This window comes from Colletotrichum spaethianum (assembly GCF_022836535.1).
Source record: "Colletotrichum spaethianum MAFF 239500 DNA, contig46, whole genome shotgun sequence".
Classification (NCBI taxonomy): domain Eukaryota; kingdom Fungi; phylum Ascomycota; class Sordariomycetes; order Glomerellales; family Glomerellaceae; genus Colletotrichum; species Colletotrichum spaethianum.
The window spans coordinates 150,478-168,912 of NW_026054816.1; positions in this window are offsets into that span (position 1 = coordinate 150,478).

An 18,435-nucleotide genomic window follows, 5' to 3' on the forward strand; every position below is an offset into this window, starting at 1 on the left:
TGAAGTCATCCATCGGCTTCTCTCGTATCAATGCGCAAGGCGCAATCGAAAGGCGAAAAGACGGAGCAGAAAGGACGCTCGCAGATGCCACCCAACAGCAGCCGATTCCGAATCATCATGGCAAACGAAAGAATGATGGACGCATCGGCTGGGGAAACCCCCCTCCCTCTTCGCCGCCCTCCCCTCTCTATCGTGCTCAGCCACCCATGATTGGAGAAGGCTGCTAGCAGCCGCCCCCACCAAGGCTTGTGTGTACCGCCGAGCAGAACAGAGAGTAAGAGAGCGGAAGAGAGAGGGGGTGCGCACCCCACCCCAACGCCTCCAGATCTCCACAATCGTCACCTCATCTTCATCTTGCTTTGCCAGGGAATGGCCGTCCAGAAGGTGTATACTACCTCCTCCCGCGCGTGCATCTCGAGCTCATCGCCTTGCACGAGCCCGCGGCTTCAGCCGAACACTGGTAATGGTTTTTTCCCTCTTATTTTCTTGTTCTTCTTGTGACGCGGACGTGATGCTGAAGAGAAACAGACCCGTGACTTTCTCTCTTCCCACTGTTTCCATGTCCACGTGAGGGAAAGCGGAGAATGAGCTCGTAGGGTCCAGGCCTCACTGAGGCTAAAAAGCTGAAAGGTTGGTACCCGTTGTACTCGAGACAACACTAGGCATCTAGGCAGGTTCGGGTAGCCGTTGAATGTCGGCCGCCGTTATTTTGCCTGGCGCCGCCGTGTTTGTACCTCGATTCCCAACGAACCAGCCACCTCTTGGCTTGGTGCACTCGCCATCTCTCGCTAATGAGTTGTCGCCGTTTGTCGGGAAGAGTGAACAGTGAGAAACGCACAATGCTCGCATGCCAGTGGAAACCAGAACGGAATGTTTCTTGACCGTGGTGTGGCTTGTCAGGGGGTGCCAGAAACGAACATCCCCTCAGAGACTCGGCCACAACTAGGTGCTTGCACACCTTGAACCGCAAGCCTGTCTCTGGGAGAGAGAGGAAGCTTTCCCAAGGTCTCCAAGGTTCAACCAGCCCCCCGGCGCTCGAACCGGGTTGGGTAGCACTGGGCCATGCCCTGCCCAACCCTGGCTGGCTTGGGCTTGCTGCCCACTTCTGTCCCCTCATCCACTCATTCTCTGTCTCTCTCCAAATTCTCCCCCCACTTTTCGACAGAACGAGAAAGAAGCGACGATAGAAAATGAAAATAAAAGAATTGTTGCAAAAGGGGAATAGCGCCGTGGCACACACACACACACACTCTCTCTCTCTCTCTCTCTCTCCCTCTCTTAACAGGCGGGAAGGCCCACTCATGCAATGAAGGCTGCGACAGCCCCGGTCATTGGTGAAACAGGAGCCACCCTGCCCAATCTCACAGACTTTTGGAAGTCCTGACCTGGTCAAGCTTGCGACAGTTGCCGACTTCTGGAAGCCACGGAAATCCCAGGATTCCCGGGCCCTCGTCTTGTTGACGCCAGCCATGCGCGTAGCTCAAACCCTATCCACGTTTGACCTCATCTGCGACTGCCACTCGGGAGCTTCAGTCGAGGTCCGTGTTTGCCGCCTGTCACGACTCGCCGTCCAAGCAAACAGCCGGGTGACGAGTCTTCAGCCAGCTTGGGCCAGCAGCCGCTCAAGCTGAAGCAGACAACCTTATGCGCTCCCGCAAAACTCGAGTAATTGAACAGAATAAAGACAGCAGGAAAAGTGCGTGGACGGGTAGGTACACAGCCTTGCGACGGCACAGGTGATAATTTGGAAATCGACCATGAAGAGCGAAAAGAGGCAACTCACATTGTCAGGTTCCTGCTTGTAGCCCCCAGAGGGCTGCCTGTTCTGTGCCATGGCTCTGATAGTCATGAGTTGATGTTGAGTGGTTTCTGTGCGCTTTGGTTAGCATCTGTCATCTGTAGCTAGTGAACCTTGAACCAGGCCCTCCCAGGCCTCCCCAGCCTTCCCGGCCAGACTCCAAATCATCCCAACGGGGATGTTCGATGTTCAATACCAGCCAGCCCGGCATGATATTAGACCGTCGAGGTTATACGTCCTGCTGCCCAACCTCTGCTGAATCCCCCGCACCGCTTGGTTCAAGGTTTTCCCATCAAGTCATATGGCCCGATGGACGCGTAGGCAAGGAGGTATGGGGGTCCGTAGACTGAGGGGGGAGGCAGGCCGACTCGCTGGCTGGCTGAAGCAGACTGGGAATGGCTTGCTGCGTGCGCTCACCTTGAGGCAAAGTAAACTGTTCAGATGTCGTTGTTGATGCGTTCGGTGAACCTCAGTTCGTTGGTGAATGCGGGCTTGAGCAGGAGAGAACCTGTAATGTTGGGCAGGTCTGTCCGATGTTGACGACGATGTGAAACAAAGATATCCCAGTTCGCTGCAAGTCGACTCAAGTCAGCATCTTAAGTGTTTTGTTTTCTCAACTTTGATCGGAGCAAATTCATGCGACCGCGTCGAGAACACGCGACCGGGTCCCGACAGTGAGCCCCAGTAAAATTGTACACCCCCTTGTAGACAATCATACAAGGGGCGAGGACGCGGCCCATAGCACAAGAGGGGGATGCGTTGAGTCGTGCAGGCCAAGTTCATGCGCAGACTGCAACATGGGACGTTACCGAAATTGAAACGAGGACGCGCTTGGGCGTCATGGAAGCCCTATGTGGGCAGGCGCCGAACAGCAACGCCTTCAGATGATGCATCTCGAAATGCAATTTCGGGGGGCCCGTCGGAGATACGACTGAAATCTGGACAGGATTTGACACGCGCGCGCGCGCGCGTGTCCATCGAAGAAGGGGAAAGAGGAGACGAGGATTAGAGATGAAAGGCACGTACCTTTGCAATGGAGAGTGGGACGTGTTGAGGACGCGTTGATGGATTCTTTCTTTGGTTTATCTGGGTTTGGGTAGGCAAGGCTGGTTGGTTGATCAGACTCTTGGCCGGGCTTCTGTTTCTGCAGCGTTTGTTCGCAGTATGCAGCGCAATTGTGCAGGGGAGGGAAACCCGGTGATGCACGGAATCCAAGGCTGGCGGCTTGGGTGTCCTGACTTGGTTTGAACGTGGGAGGGAGAAAATACTCTGACAGCGGGGTCTCAAGGAACAAGTCGATGATTCTTCTGGCTTTTCTGGACCCAAGTGGCTAACGGTAGCGTAGACAGAGACTCGGGTGGTGTAGTTGACTCCTTGCTCGGTTGGAGCTGTACCTAGATGCTGGTCGAGCCGGTTTGGGTAGTGTGTGACGGTCTACCAATTCGCCGGGGATAGACCAGGGAGCTGGACGAACGTTGTTCGCCGGGGCCGTGCGGTTCAGTCTGGGATGTGGCTGCAGGCCTTGGTGTGTCCCGCTGTTGGGGGACCTTCTGTCTGTGTTCCGAATTAGCTCATGCAGGCCAGCCTTGCAAAGGCCACGGGTGCTGGCAACGCCTCTCTCTCCCTCTCGCTAGGGGAAAGCGGCTGGCGAGGCGGCTGGGGAGGCGGCTGGGGAGGCGGCTGGGGAGGCGGCTTGACCAAGGGCCATGGGAGTGCATACTTGAGGTTGGTCAGGGGTTTCTTGTGCTGGAGTAGCACAAGCAAAGCTGGATTATGACGCAATGCTAGACCCTTAGAAAGTAGAAAAGGTGTAGTGAGGAAGCTGACCCAGCAAGCGACTTGTTGATGTGACTGAGACGTGTGTGTGGTATGTCGGGCAAGGGAAAGCAGAGTCAAGTGGCGGGCGGCGTGTAGGAGAGAACGCCGGATATTTAGGCAGAGCCAGGGAGACTCAAGTGATTGGCAACGGACCCGAAGAGGAAGAAGAAAAAAAAAATGGGAAAAAGAATATGAGCGATAACGCCAACGCCCAAGATGGCCGAAGTCCCTTCAGTCAACCACTCGGCACATTGATTAAGGAGAAGCCGGGTTGTCATGAGCTGCGTCTAAGGGACGTCCATTGGACGATACAGTGACCCTCCAAGATAATTGTGGGCAGTAGAATCCCGGCTAAATGATTGTGAGTGGGTAGGTGTAGGGGAGCCTGCAATGAGAGAGGTGTGGACGGAACTGCTCCCCGGTGCGAGCACAGAGTGACAGAGGCGAAAATAGAAAGTGCTGAAGAATATCGGCGTGATGTGCAGAGTCTAGACTAAAGCTCATCTTCACCGCTACAAAGCCTAGAGATACGTCGTAATGAGCACCCACGCAGAGAGGGGAGAACCCGATGGCCTGGAGGAGGGTCCATCAACACCACAAGGGTCCGACCGGCTGCCCAACTGGCTAGCCAGCCAGTCCAAGCAAAGCCAGACAGGCAGTCCAAGGTGAGAAAGTGACAGGTGCCCAGTCAAAGAAGGTGTGGCTGGCCTTTGGTGAATATAAGCTTCGTCGACAGCTTGAGATGGCGATGTGAGTGGCAGTCTAAGGTAGCTTCACCGTTGAAGCTGCCAGGGAGAAGGGGGGATGGCTGCGGTGCTTGACCCAGCTCTAGGTAGGGAATTGAACGCTCCTGCGGCTGGTATGGAATGGGATGGTCTGCTAAGGTACGAGACGCTTGAGGGTAGTCTGGTGGAGCGCTGCCTGTCAAAGAAACACCAGTCGCCGTTAGGACATACATAATAACCCCTGCTCTCACCCGGAAATACCCCTGGCAACCCAGATGTTGCACCCGGAGGAAATGGGGGCAAGGGGGTGCGGGTGGTGCCAACCTCGAGGAACCACGAGGGTGCTCAGACGTCGTGGGTTTGGATTGCGACCTATGTCGTAGTAGCGTGCGTGTTCGCAATAGCTGTTTGACGCGACGAGCTGGATCTGGCCCAGTACGTGATTGCTTCAACACATGGGCCTATTGCGCATGGTTCGTTTTCAAGCTACCATGTAACAATGACTATTGGAAGCCGCTGGCAGCAAGTCAAGCTCTGACTTGGGTGACTCATCAAGGGCTGTCAGGAATACTTTGTCCTGCAGCACCAGGTCCGATCGTGCTGCTGCAAGTTGTCACTGGAATCGTGCTATGGATTCCCTAATCATTGGGTGTGGTACGCGCTGTGCAATGCGGAAGGCAGCATGTCTCCACGTCAGTGCAGCCGTCTGCCAAGCTGTGGCAACGTCTGTCTGATCTTACTGCTACATTTACAAGACGGCCCGGATTGTTGGATTCTCAGGCCGCTGTAGCACTGCGGCGTGTGCGTGCTCCTGCAAACCAGTCGTCGCGACACTGGGGGAGACTATGGGCCTACCTAGCTGGAGTCGCACAAAAGCTGAGAAGCTGGTATTCGAGAATGTGACCGGCAGAGTGGATGGGACGAGATGCTGTACGTAGAATCTCGGGTAGGCGACACAGGGTGCGCAGGGATAATCGTGGAAGACCTTGGTTAGATTTATCTGGGCTGTTGCACAATGGTCACAATTAGCACCGCATTAACCACCCAACCTAAAGCAATTGCGAGAGCAACAATTGCCTTGGCCATGTCCGCCGTGCCTAGACGGCACTTGCGAGAAAAGAACCGCCTTGCGAAGGGAGAGGACACGAACTGCGAGGATGCCGGATCTGGTAGCGTAGCAAAAAGATGACGTCGGGCCCCTGTGGCATCACCGTCCGCCCTATCATCCCTCTAGTGGCCGTCCGAATCGATCTGCCAACGCATCCTGCGCAACGTCAACGACAGGCGGCTAGAGAGGCAGGCCGTCTCAGGGAATTGGCGTTAGTGGCGCGGCTTGAATCAGGCCCGGCATCAAGGGGGGGTGTGAAAAGCGACCAACCCTTGGTGAGCGGAGAAATGGCGAGTAGGGGGGTCACGAATGCACCGTCTAAAGTTGTGACTTCGGAGAGAAACAGCGCGACTCACCTTGAGAAATGATGTGGTCGGATTTTTGAGTTGACGTCGCCTAGAGATGTGGCCCGGAGACGAATAATGTGTGTTTCAGCAGAGGGAGCTGGCACGTCGGCTCGCCTTTCTTTTCGTTTCGTCTCGAGTCGTCTCAAGAGAGGGGGAAAGAGAGAGATAGAGAGGGCTGAGTCGGTTCAGGGATGCATCGCCCGTATGTGCACGCGTGGGCGTGTGCGTCCGTGGTAGCGTCGGTCGGCATCAAGAGGCGGATATGCGACGAGACCAAGTCAGACGAGACCGACAACCGTCGGCCGGGGCGGACAAGGTTTGTACGGCAGATTATGGGTGGTGTCGTTGCGTTTGAGAACCGCCTCGCAAACAAATAGGAGGAATCGAGCCGCGGGAAGTTGGCTGAAGATAGTGTCGCAAGTCTTCTGCTGGTATGGGAATGGAAATTCTCACCAACCCGCAAGATGCGGGAGGTAGCTTGGATAGTGCCGCTGATGTCGAATTTGGAGTTGAACATTGGAGTGGCGTTGGATGAAGCAAGTCCCTTGTACAGGGAAGGGAGCGGGGGTCGACGGGAGGACCAGGCAGGGTAGCAGAGAGCAAGGCAAGGCAAAGCAAGGCAAGGCAAGGCAAGGTAAGGCAGGAAAGGTCAAGCCAGGGAAAGAGACATATCGTGGGTAGTCTGCTGGGATCGGGAAGGCATGGAAGTCGCGATGGGACTGGAACACGCCCACGGCACGTGGGACACGTGCCGATCGACCAGGGAGGGGATGGCGCGACGACGATAACGAAAACAACGAGACAGCCCGTCCGCAGTCGGCACTTTGACCTCATGCCATCGAGACCCTATTTTGTATGCTTTAGAGATCGCACGCAGTGTCCTAGGAAGCTGCACTGGACTGGACCAGAGAAAGTGTCAGACGAGCCGGGGGAAAGCAACGTCTTTCAACACGTGCCTCGGCTTGAAAGCACCCATTCCTAGGTAACTTGGGCCATCTTCACTGGCTATGCTCAGCTCAGTAACAGCTGGGGGATATAGGATTGGTCAGAGGCAGCAACAAGTTAGCTTCCCTTTTGGGCGACGAGTGCCTTGCCTTGCACGAGCTGGGTTTGTCGGTCCATAGATGATGCTGGCTGATCGCCATCGACAGCTTTTTGCCTCCCACAGTTTGCTTCCTCCGGCCCGTACCAGCCATCCCTCGTGGTCCACACCGCAAGGTACGCAGTCACTAAGGCAAGGCACCGCCATCTCTCCCTTTCTTTCTCTCTCTCTCTCTCTCTCTCTCTCTCTCTGTGTGTGTGTGTGTGCGCGCGCGCGCGTGTATGCGTACACACCCATCCAACGTATCTCAATTGCATTTCAAAGCACAATGACAACCAGCCAAGGCCAGGACAGTGCAGCGGGAGCTTGTGCAGCAACCTGTCAGCTGTTCATCCGCTGGTCCTGGATGGTTGCCACATGCGTATCTTATGCGAGGTGGCTGCGCAGCATCTTTGTTGCCGCTGCTCTCATGATTGGCGAGGTGTCGGGGAGCAGTCGGGAAAAATTCCTTCAAGTCGTTGGTTGATGGTGTACACTCCATACTGGTAGCCTAACAAGGTATCAAGAATATGAGACCATTTGCAGAGTGACCAGCTGGAACGCGCGCGCGGCGTTCCTGCCTCCTGAGTGTGGATGTGGACAGTCCAATGCATTCCCCGCGGGCAGATATTCTGACGTGGTCGCTACCGGCATGTGGATTTGCACTTCACACCACCAAGCTGGTTCTCCATATCTACACTTGCAACGCTTGACGGTTCGTGAGCGGTACGATGCGATGCGGGAGGCAAGGGTAACGGCACCGTTGAGTCGGGACTGACCTGGGCCAGTAAAGGTGAATGGCATGGAGGACCACCAGGGGGGGGCCCGAGCCAGTGCGGGAGTACCTGCGACTCTAGAAGACCAACAACGATTCGAATGTCCAGGGCTCAAGGAACGGCTGCACAAGAAGGGAGCAAGGGCAAGGGGATCGCAAAGGGTGTGCTGCTCAATCTTCCCTGCAGCCCGCCTTTTCCGCAGTACATTAGTACTGGGTATAATTCCAACATCTTGGGGTCTGCCTCCAAAGTCGCCTAGGCGCAAGTCTTTAACGGCCAGCCGCTAGGCCAGTTCTATGCCATCCATGGCAGGCGCACCAGTCGGGAACCCGGGCGTGCCATGGGCCGGGACAAGGGCAAACACGGTACCTAACATGCTCAGCTAGTCAACTCTGATAATTAGTGTTCGACGGCAGCTCCAGCCTTTTTCATGGTCCTGGAGGAGACCCCGGACGTCGTCGGTACCTTTTGAGTCTTGTCGTATTGGTGATAGTTGACCAGCTAGGCGGCCTTGTTATGCTGTGCCTGCGTAACCAACGGATACTTCTCGCAGCTTACCTCACACCTATGTCGACATGATCCGCATACGGACGCCTTGAACAGCAGCGCTTCGGAGAATGTCTCGGGGCTAGGAACTCAATGAGCAACTACTGCCACTGCTCGTTGATCTTCGCTCAGGCCTGGAAAATTGGAACGAACTAATTACCCAATTCAACCATGTTTCTTGGTCCACCCGCTCGCTGGACAAGTGTCTCCATCCTCGGAGAGCAAAGGCTGTGTTGTGTCTGGATACAGGTCCAACGGCTCGCGAGCCGGTTCGAAAAGTGACAGAGACAGCGGGGCCAGCTAAGGTAGCGTGCTGCAACTTGGAAGGGGGGCCTGGGTCTCCATGTAATTAATCTTCGCAGTACTTTGACCCTTTGTATCGCAAACACCAGCCAGTCCGACTGGCCTTGTCAGGTCTCTCTACTTCGACTGACTGATGGTAGCAAACATGGCCCACCCGACGGATTGAAGCTTGCTGCTAAGCGATGGAATAGCGCGACGTTAGTGACGGAAAACGCCGCTCTGCGTGTCCGACATGAAAGAAATGCCGTCCAAAGTCTTGGACTGGAAGCATAATTACTGATAGGGATGGTTGGTAACTTTTCAGTTACATACCGCTGCGGTGAATACCCCGGGCAAGGTCGGCTTCAGGCTGGCTAGACGCGCAATGATATCTTGTTAAGGCGGTGACGTTGAGCCAAATGACAACTGATGCTCGGATATGGCTCTGTTGTATCCCTAGGTGACGAAAAGCAGGGTGCGGTCGGCTATGGCTTGAGGTAAATACGGGAGGGCGCTGCGCCGTTGATGAGGCTTGCAGTTTGGGGGCGGAGCCCAAAGTATCCGTCGTAAACCATCGGTTTATGCGAGTGCACAGTCTCTGTCACCGCGTTGCCGAATGTCGCGTCGGCGTTGGTCGTTACCACAGACGCTTAGTGTCCGGCCTCCATGTCGGCCATGTTCTTGATTCGGCCAAAGTCTGCTTCTCGAAGCCAAGGACGAGTCGCGGAAAGCGGGAAAGGTTACATTTCAGGCAATGAGCGACTACCACAGTCACACATGTTAGAAACCATCACCAAAGTAGCCGTCTTCCCCGTGCGCAAACACAAATAGTCCGATCATCGAGGGCTCAACTTCAGACCGCCGATGAGATTGGATATGCGTAATGCCACCTGGCGTTGGGGTCATGTCGTGACGGAGACTTATCACCGATGTACAGCCATTATTTCAATAAAAAATAAAAGTTGTTAAAAAAATGCATCAGTGACTGACGGAGCTAACGATACAAGCTCCAAAAGGCATAGGGTCAAAGCTGACCGAGCCTGCTTTGCCGCTGCCATCGCCAATTGCATTCTCATCGGCATAGGCGTCGTCGCTGTGGGAGGATGGGCTGAGAAGAGAGGCGTCATCGTAGATATGAGCATGTCTTTCCCAGAGACAGGGCGTCTCGCGGGTGGCTGGTGATCGGTGTTGGGCTCTCCCCAGCCAGGTACAGTTCGCCTGACGCATATCATCCAATTGCGTCTGTGGCAGATTCATGGTCGGTCTGGCCTCTAGCTTGGGCATGCGTATTGAATGCATGTCTTGGTTTTTTGCCTTATGTGTCACACACCGTCATATGCGAAAACTTGTGGCGTTACTGCCTTGCGAATTATGTCGTTGGTTGCACCGAGAAGGTCGTTTGTGCGCCGCCTTCGCCGCTCCTCTGGGAAAATCTAAAGATTGGGCCAATCAAAGCCAGCCAACCCGCAATACGCGTGCTGCGCCTATCCCATAGTTCCTTACAGCACGGTGGCTATTTTTACACGTCCCGGGGAGGGACTGTGGCGTCCAGCCAGGTAAGTGATACGACCTGCTGGCATGCCGGTGATTCAGTGTCGTCCCTCAAAGCACAAAGAAACCAGAGAGGTTGAAGCTCATCAACCTCTCTGAGATGTTCTGTGTCTCTGGTGCTGACGCACATTTGCGTAGGGGAAGAGGGGAAACGAAAAGGACGAAAAAGACCAAAGGAAGGAACACGGGGACGGACGCCGCGCCGCGGGAGTCGTCCGGTAGGTGAAAAAGGAACCTGCTCGACGGGGATGGGTCGCGGAGGAAGCTCACAAAAAACTGATGCCGTCGCGCATCAGCCTTGGAGCTGGGTCCTCGTCAGACTCGGCGCGTCATTGGTGGTTTTTTACAACCGAGCTCACCCATCTGGCTCCAGCGATCCCGTCTTTCTTTTTCCCAGCCCGTGTGTGCAGTCACTAGTGTCCAAATGTCTTCCATCAGAGGCAAAGTCGTCCGAAATGACACCGAGCTGTCGATTGTGACGTGGTCTGACAATCGAGGAGACACACCTGAAGAGACGAACTGTCAAGGACGGATGGAGTGGGCTGGATACAGACGGTGTGCATCTCTGTTGGTGTACGCTCCTAAGTGTAATGCATATGCATGTAGACTACCTGTAGTGAAGATGAGATGCTGGCGTGGCTAGTGCTCCTTACTACCTTATGTCAGCTCAATCGGGAAAGGAAGCATGCGTACAGACCTACTCATCTTGTTGAACTCACGGGGAGTTAGGAAAATTGGCGGCCGTTCGTTCACATAGGGAATATAATGGTTGTGACTGGAGCCTTGGGTTGTGCGTGATGAAGTAGGAAGCAATCAAACAATGAGGTAGCAGGAAGCCTCGGGTAGGTGTACCGAACACCTGCTGCTCCAGGAAAGTACTGTACGGTACCTGCAAACTCTTCACAGCTGCCTCAACTCCATTCCAGGAGAGGAAAGCCCACTGCTGCAAAAGGCGGCGTGTGCCTTCCACATCCTTTGATACCTATGCGCCTTCGTCCAGCCCCAGCGGTTTTTCAAAACGTTGTGTTCTACGCCCAAGTCCGTCACCGTGTCCTTTGTTCCACTTTCAACATCGCATGTCTCGAACAGCGACGGGATCTCACCATTCCATTCAACGCCATAATAGCCTCCGCCCGCGACTGTCCCTCATCAAAATATTCAAGGTGGTAGATGCTCCGTTCTCTTCCTTGGCAGGTTCACACGTGGATCGTTCATCCTGCTCCCTGCTGCATACCTATGCCCCTATTGGATTCTTCAATACGTGGGTGATGCAGCAAGTTTCCAGGTCTCAACCTTGCCTCGACTTCTTTCGGAGAATTTGCCAATTTGCCAATCCATGGATGGTTGGACCCGTCCCTTTCCTCTGGTTATTCGACATGGGATCATCGATACAATCTCTTGCGTTGTACTCCTTGGAGACAGAAACCGACTCTTCGGTTCCGTTTGCAGCACAACTAGAAGACACCCGGCCTGTGAGATGCTACTATGTAGGACACGGCCTCTACTGCACGAGCCCTCGCTCACACAGGGGTTAGTCCGTGTATCCATTCGAATGTTACATAATACACTACAAACGCTGCCATTTCATGAACCGCGACATTGAGCTGCCTGCATGCTTTCATCCAGTGAGAAGTATGGCAGGCGATGCATTGCCAACTCGACCGATCAACCAGTAACAAAACTCCCGTGCCGCTTCCCTTCCACTCACCAGTTTCCTCAACCGGTCAAACCAGATGGACAAGAAAAATCCGCCCTCGAGTTGGATTTCCTGATTCGAAGCCCATGGTCTGAGTTCGAAAGCAACTCGGGTGCGACAGAAAGGACCGGTACCGAGTACAACAGACCTTCCCTGCAATTTCTTCATCGTTCGTTCGCCAGCGCCACACAAGCAACGGCTCCGCTTGAACGGTCTCCTAACAGTCGGTCAGGGAATCGCCCACTCACGCCCCTGGCAGTCTTTTCGATCCAGCCATAGCTCGAAACCATTCTTGCCACCGCTGCTGTACCAGGATTATTGGAATGGGCAGGCGGGGGGTTCGAGCGGCCCCAGCTGCAGCCTGTGGGTGGTCCTGGGAAGTGGGCGTGGCTACTGCGGGTGGGCGTCCAAGGGGCGTCGTCCGGCATGGGCTATCCGTTTGGACGGTGAAGAGGGTGGCACCAAACTAGACAAGGGCTGCTTCTCCAACCTCAATGACAGCCCAGAGAAACCTGGCAGACCCCGCGAAGCTTGAACAAATGGGTCTCACCTGCTTGTCAAGACGAACTGCTGCTTCCTTGACAATGAGCTAAAACGCAAGGCGGCGACAACGAGGATGCACCGATGCAGGCCCGGCTCTCTGGCTACGAGGGGGATACAGACAACCTGGGAATAGGAACAAGAGCCCAGCAGCTTTCTTGTCAGAAGTGGGCGAAGGACCCCGCTGGTCCTCGAGCTACCCTAAGCTCAAGAAGCTCCCCGGTCAGGTACCCGCTTGCAGGGCATCCGGACCCCAAGAGTTCTATCCTGTGCTGCAGCATTGAGCCAGGGCAAAACTGTCTTTCAACCTCGGATCTTCACGTTGAAGATGGCCCCGTTCTCTCCTCTTGTAATCATTTACACAGCGATCACGCCAATAACTCGGTCGCCTTTTCTTCTGCGTGTTCCTGACGTGTTGGTAACTACTACGTTTTCGATGCTCATCAGACTACGGTAATGCCGTAACAAGGCGCATTGCAGGAAGCAAGCGAGAGCTACTAGCGGCGCGAGCGGGCGTTCGGATTGCTACGCAGCGAGGTCACGGTGCCATCAATGATCCACAGGACCGTAACAATTCTGAGGCCAGGTCGCCCCTCCAATCACACGCAAGACACTACCCTTCTTGGCCACGGCACACGTTCGATGACAAGTCCATCCGTGCCATCGGCATAACCTCATCAAGGTTGGCGCCATTCCAGACAGACATGGATATTCCCTTCACATTACAGACAGGACTATTAACCGCTGGTAACGTCTTTTTCTGCAACGCCATTCCTGTCACGTTGGCTGCTAGACAAAGTGTGAGTTCCACCAGCCAACGCCATGAACGGCGGCCAACCAGGCTAGCAACTATTGCCTCTTTCGGTCTCGGCAGGTCTGGCACGACACTGCGGAGCGGAATGCGGCGATACCGTCCAACTCCTCACCCTCCCCGTATCGCAACCGACTCACTGGACAGGAGTTGTGCCGGTTGACGCGCTGGCTAGGATGTCGATGGAGCCCTACGTGGGGTCAGCTGTCGGCAAAGGACACCCAGGCGAGGTTGCGGTCCTCAATCTCATTTCGTCTTAGTGGAGCTTCTGCACATTCGGAAACTTCGAGATGCGCAGCATGTCAGTGCGTGCGCATTGCAGGCAACACGAATCCTCACCAGACCAGGCTGCGCTGCAAGGCCAGGGAGGGGAGGGGATTCAGGGGTGACAGAACCGTAAATCTCTCCCCCTTGCCCTCTTTCCCCAAGATCCCATTGCATCCATTCACAGATTGCTGCAGCGTCCGTACCAAACCAGTCGTCCCTCTGTTCTGGGTGCACCTCAGCATCCTTGTAAGCCACGCCGCTTCTGAGCCGCGGACTCGACCCTGAAAATTGATGACACTGTTCATTCGACGCGACGTTTATCCAATAGTGTCGCATGGGCTGCAACCAACCCTCTCGACTCAAACCAACTTCATGTCAAAGGTTGGTCTCATTACAAATATTGACTGACGCCTATGATCGGCTTTGCCCGGGCTAACGCAGCACATGAGAGCCCTGGACTCAGTAGCAAACGCGTTCATTCAATGGCCTCCTGAGATGCTGTGCCGTTCTCTCGTGATTGGCAACCCCTGTTTCATACAGAAGCAAGATCATCACGCCGAAACTTGATTGTGCCCTCAAGGGTCCCGAGTCGCAACTAAGGGTCTCTTAGAGGATGACGAAGTATCGGCTCAGAGCCGATAGATGATGTTTCCATACGCCTCCTTCTTGTGTCTTTGTATCAACAGACTGCTATGGTCTCTCTAGGACCCACTACACAATTCCAACCGAGAATCGATCTTGCCAGTCACTGTGTCAATCAAACACAACCCCAACAGGTTTGCGTTTGCTCAACTGTTGTTAGTTTAGTGCGCAGGCACGGAGCTAGAACAGCATCTCGCACAAGAGATGCTGACTCTGTTCAACACAACCAGGCTACGATTTGGGCGATTGTCAGGCCGCTTCTTCATTGAACTAGTCACAGTACTTCGAGATTGGTAAATCAGTCATTGGGGAACGACTTATGTTTCTTATTATGGAAGAGGCACCCCAGACCTGACCAAAAGACAAACGCTGCCGTCTCCATGCCCACTGTCTTGGAGCCAAGAACTTGACTGCATAGTCTTGGGGGTCGACAGCACGGATCCGAACCCGAAGCGAGGTGGTGGATGAGCGGCAAAAAAGTAAAAACGAGTGCTCATCCTCCTCAATAGATGGTTGCTTTTCTGAAAGGCACTGGGGAAATGGCTCCAATTTGAACCATTGCATCATGGACCCAGCCTCGTTGCAGGGTGTGTCCGCCCAGCATCGGCCGTTTCAACTGTTGTTCATCGAATCGACTGGCGCGTCGTCACAGCCTTGATTCATACCGAGCTACGGCTTGACGCTTCACAAGTCTTGGGCAGCTGGGCAGAAAGAATTCGCACATATCCGTCGTTAGGAGCCCATGCGGTCTCCTGCTCACGGGTGAAATGTTGCTAAGCGACTTCACCAATGTCTCGGCCGGCCTGCTACCCATCTTAGCCTAACTTGCCACAGTCGCTCAGCGTACGTTGACGGTCTTCTTGGTGTCTTTACTGATGACGATCTTTGCGGCTAGACCACATGACACGATAGGAACCCTGGCGAGCGGCGGATAGGCAGACATCCAATACAGACTACCGGCCACTTTCGCTGAGGCATCTACACCTAATTTATCGTCGGGCAAAACCAAATTTCTCAACGGCCAATCTCTGCAACATTAAACCATCTGAGTAATCAAGTACGACGGCAAGGTGGCACACTGCAGCTGTCAGTACTAGCACGCGGAGCTAAGGTCCAGAACACTAACTAGTCTATGCTTTACGTCGGTAGCTAATGGCGGCAAAGGTTGTGTCTTGAGGTTTGAGAAACCTTATATCTTATCCCGAGGCGCTCACCGCCCAAAGAACCGCTCATCGCTGTCAATTAAGCGTTGAGTATTTCCCAATTTTCCCAAGAATAGGTTTCATCTCAGCATTCCCACTTGCATCTTACGTATATATATACAATAACTATGTCTATTTTATCTTTTTGCCCCTGCGACTATTGGATCTTCATCGATGACTGGTTGTAGGATTGTGGTCACAGAACAGCGTGGAATGGCAAATCTGATATCGAAAGCAATTAACAGGAGTAAACCGGAACCGGTGGGCTGGCTGCCAGCACCCTTGGGAGCAGCTGCTCACCATGAAGACAGATAAAGCACCGAGTGTAGAAGACAACGAGGACTCGGAGGTGCCAACGTATACATATCCTCAAAATATGGGAGTCGAAATCCAAACCGCCTTGCTCGAGTCTTGGGATGCGGCACTATGGGAAGCCTAGCTCATTCAACATAGTGGTTGTCGATCGCGCCGTTGAATTCCAGGATCACGTCCTGTCGCCTACGCAAAACTGTGCTTTACGAAGCCTCATGACGAATGCATACGGTTACAGACACTACGGATTCGATTTACAGGTAGCAGGCGCCAACTTCTTTGTCCTTTACCTCGGTTCAGATATCGCCAAACAGCGCGAGATTGTCTGGGGTGGGGCGTGACCCTACTCAACTTATGCCTGAACCTTGGGATAGGTTCCTGAATTCGTCTCCTACGCCGCATTCTCGCAACCTTCTGCAAGCAGAGATCGACGCCGCGAAATCCATCTCTCGCAATCAGGCAGTAAATATGTACGCCACGTAAGCAGGTTGATATGTGCAATAGAGCAGACGCGTCGTGCAGCGACCGCGTCTGTGTTCTTTGCTGGGGGTGCCCAGTCTTCCTGCTCCCCGGATGAACGAGGGCCGCCCAAACTGCTATTGCCTACTCAACCCCGCCAGACTCCGCCGTTTGGGTGCAGGCTCTGGGCCCCTAGATGCGTCCACGGAGTACGCGTCCACTCAATGCCGAATATGGGTCAGGATGGGCATAAATGAGGTGAACAGCCTGGAACCACCCATGGGCGCGGCGGGCTCCTCACTCCAACTTCCCCCTGCATCATGCAGTGGCATCGGCGACAGGCATTGTTCCACTATATTTAGGCATGCGGGCAGTGAGAAGGGGGCGGCATGGGGGCAAGGCAGGCAAGCAAGCAAACCAGCAAGGTACGACATGGTGCGCGCGGTTCAGGGAATATTTGGCAGCGAGAACGATACGTTGGTATGGATACCCATGCAAGTTCTGGGATGAGGGCCCCCAGCAGCGCAAAAAACCTGTCCGTCTTCTCCAATCTCCACGTGCGTGGGGGTTAACACGCTCTTGATGGAAAGCATGCTCAAGGGTGCTTTGTCAACTTGCTGTCAGGATCGCGTCCGACGGTCTGAGAGAGAGTAATGCCCACCCAATCTTGGAGAGGGTCCAGTGGATGTGGACATTCCTTGAGCTTTCTGGTCTGGGAGCCATAGCAGATGGACGATATTGAAACCCCAAGGTGAGCAGAAAGCCATTTGTATGGAACGGCGGCGGCTACCCTTGGGAGCGGGCTGAGAATGACACCTTTGATGTCGATGCTACGTTAAGAGGAATGCGACAGAGACCTTGTTCGGCAGACGAGAAGCCTGGAGGAAAGGCAAGGAGTCGGAGGCCACGGAATGAGATAGGCTAAGGACGCTACGTACCATACATAGTACTTGTGAGAGGAAAAGTGGGCGGAAAACAGGGTCCTAGGGCCGGCGAGGTGAAGATTGACATGGGCGACGCGGTTTGGCTCTCCGTGGGTGGAGCGACGCGTTTACAGGGCCCATGGCCCTTAGAAGACGCGTCAGGCGAAGGGACTACTCGTGTTGTACCAGCAGGGTGAAATGGTGGATGATGGGATTTCTGGATAGAGGCGAGGAAGAACCAGCGGTGAGGCAGTGAGGAGTTGATGAGGCTGTGATAAGTTAAACCTTTATGTGAGGTTGCCTGAATCGTAGTTGAACTTCACTCCGATGATGGCGAAAGGCCAGGGCAGACTTGTTGAAGCATGAACTGATCGTACTCTTGGAAATCGGTTCGAGACATGCGGTTTTGCAGCAAATCGGCTACGGAGCGCCTAAGACCAGATTCAAATCGTATTGAACCTAGAAGAAAGCCCTAGTGAGCTTTTACGAGCTTTCGGGCAAGGCAAGATGTATGCGGCCATGTATCGAGCCCTGACAGCACGACATGTGTTCATGATCTACTCTGTTACCTCTATTAACAACCTTACTGAAAAGCTCCGCGGTCACTCTGCTTGAACCTTGAGCGAGTTGGAGACTGTGACCTGAAACTGTGGATATACTCGATTCCGTCATGCTCTGTGCTATTCCTATGTGACCGTTACATCTTCGTGTCGACAGCGGCGGGATATATCCATGACATCCCTCTCGTCAAACAAATGTACTATGAAGTCTTTGACACGGTCTGGCCGAAAACGTCTTAAAACCAGCACTTGACTATTTACAACACACACCTGCCAAGCCTTTTACAGCCTCCGGCATCTGTTCCTCTCGGCCATGAGGGTTGGTAAACCAGTTGATACCGTAGATGAAGATGCAGAAGAATGCCCAGTTCAGGAGATCTTCACGAATCTTCTGAAGACCGCGCATATGCTATTCAAGCTTCTGAGATGGAGGTTCTCGTAGCTTTCAAGCGTCGACCTGGTACGTTTGTCGATTAGCTGTAAAGCATAGCTCATCAGGAGCTTTATGAGATTGGGACAAATGTTGGACAAGAGGGAACGGTGCTGACCGCAATGAAGACAAGAGAGACGAAGTCACTGAGTAACTTTGCTATCGTCTATAGAGACAAGACTAGACGTGCCGAAACAATGGAGACTTCATTCTTGGACCGATTTGAGGAGTTATGAGTGAGCAACAGAGACGCCGCAGCAACGGATATACATATTGGAAGGCGGACGTATGGAATGAGGGTGATACTTTTCGCTTCGTCGATGGAGTCTTGGTGAATTTTGATGCGATGGGGCGGTCAATGTCCTTGAGGACGACGCAAAGACTGTCCTCATCGAGGTAGGCAAAGGTAAGTATGTCTTCAGTCTGCTCTCGCAGGATGTTCTTTGGGAATACGATGACGATTTGCGAAGGCCAAGTCATATCCCGTCAAGTGACAAACAAGGGAGCAAAATATTAAAGGGGGGGCTAGCATCCCAAGTTACTCTTGAGCATCAACGTATA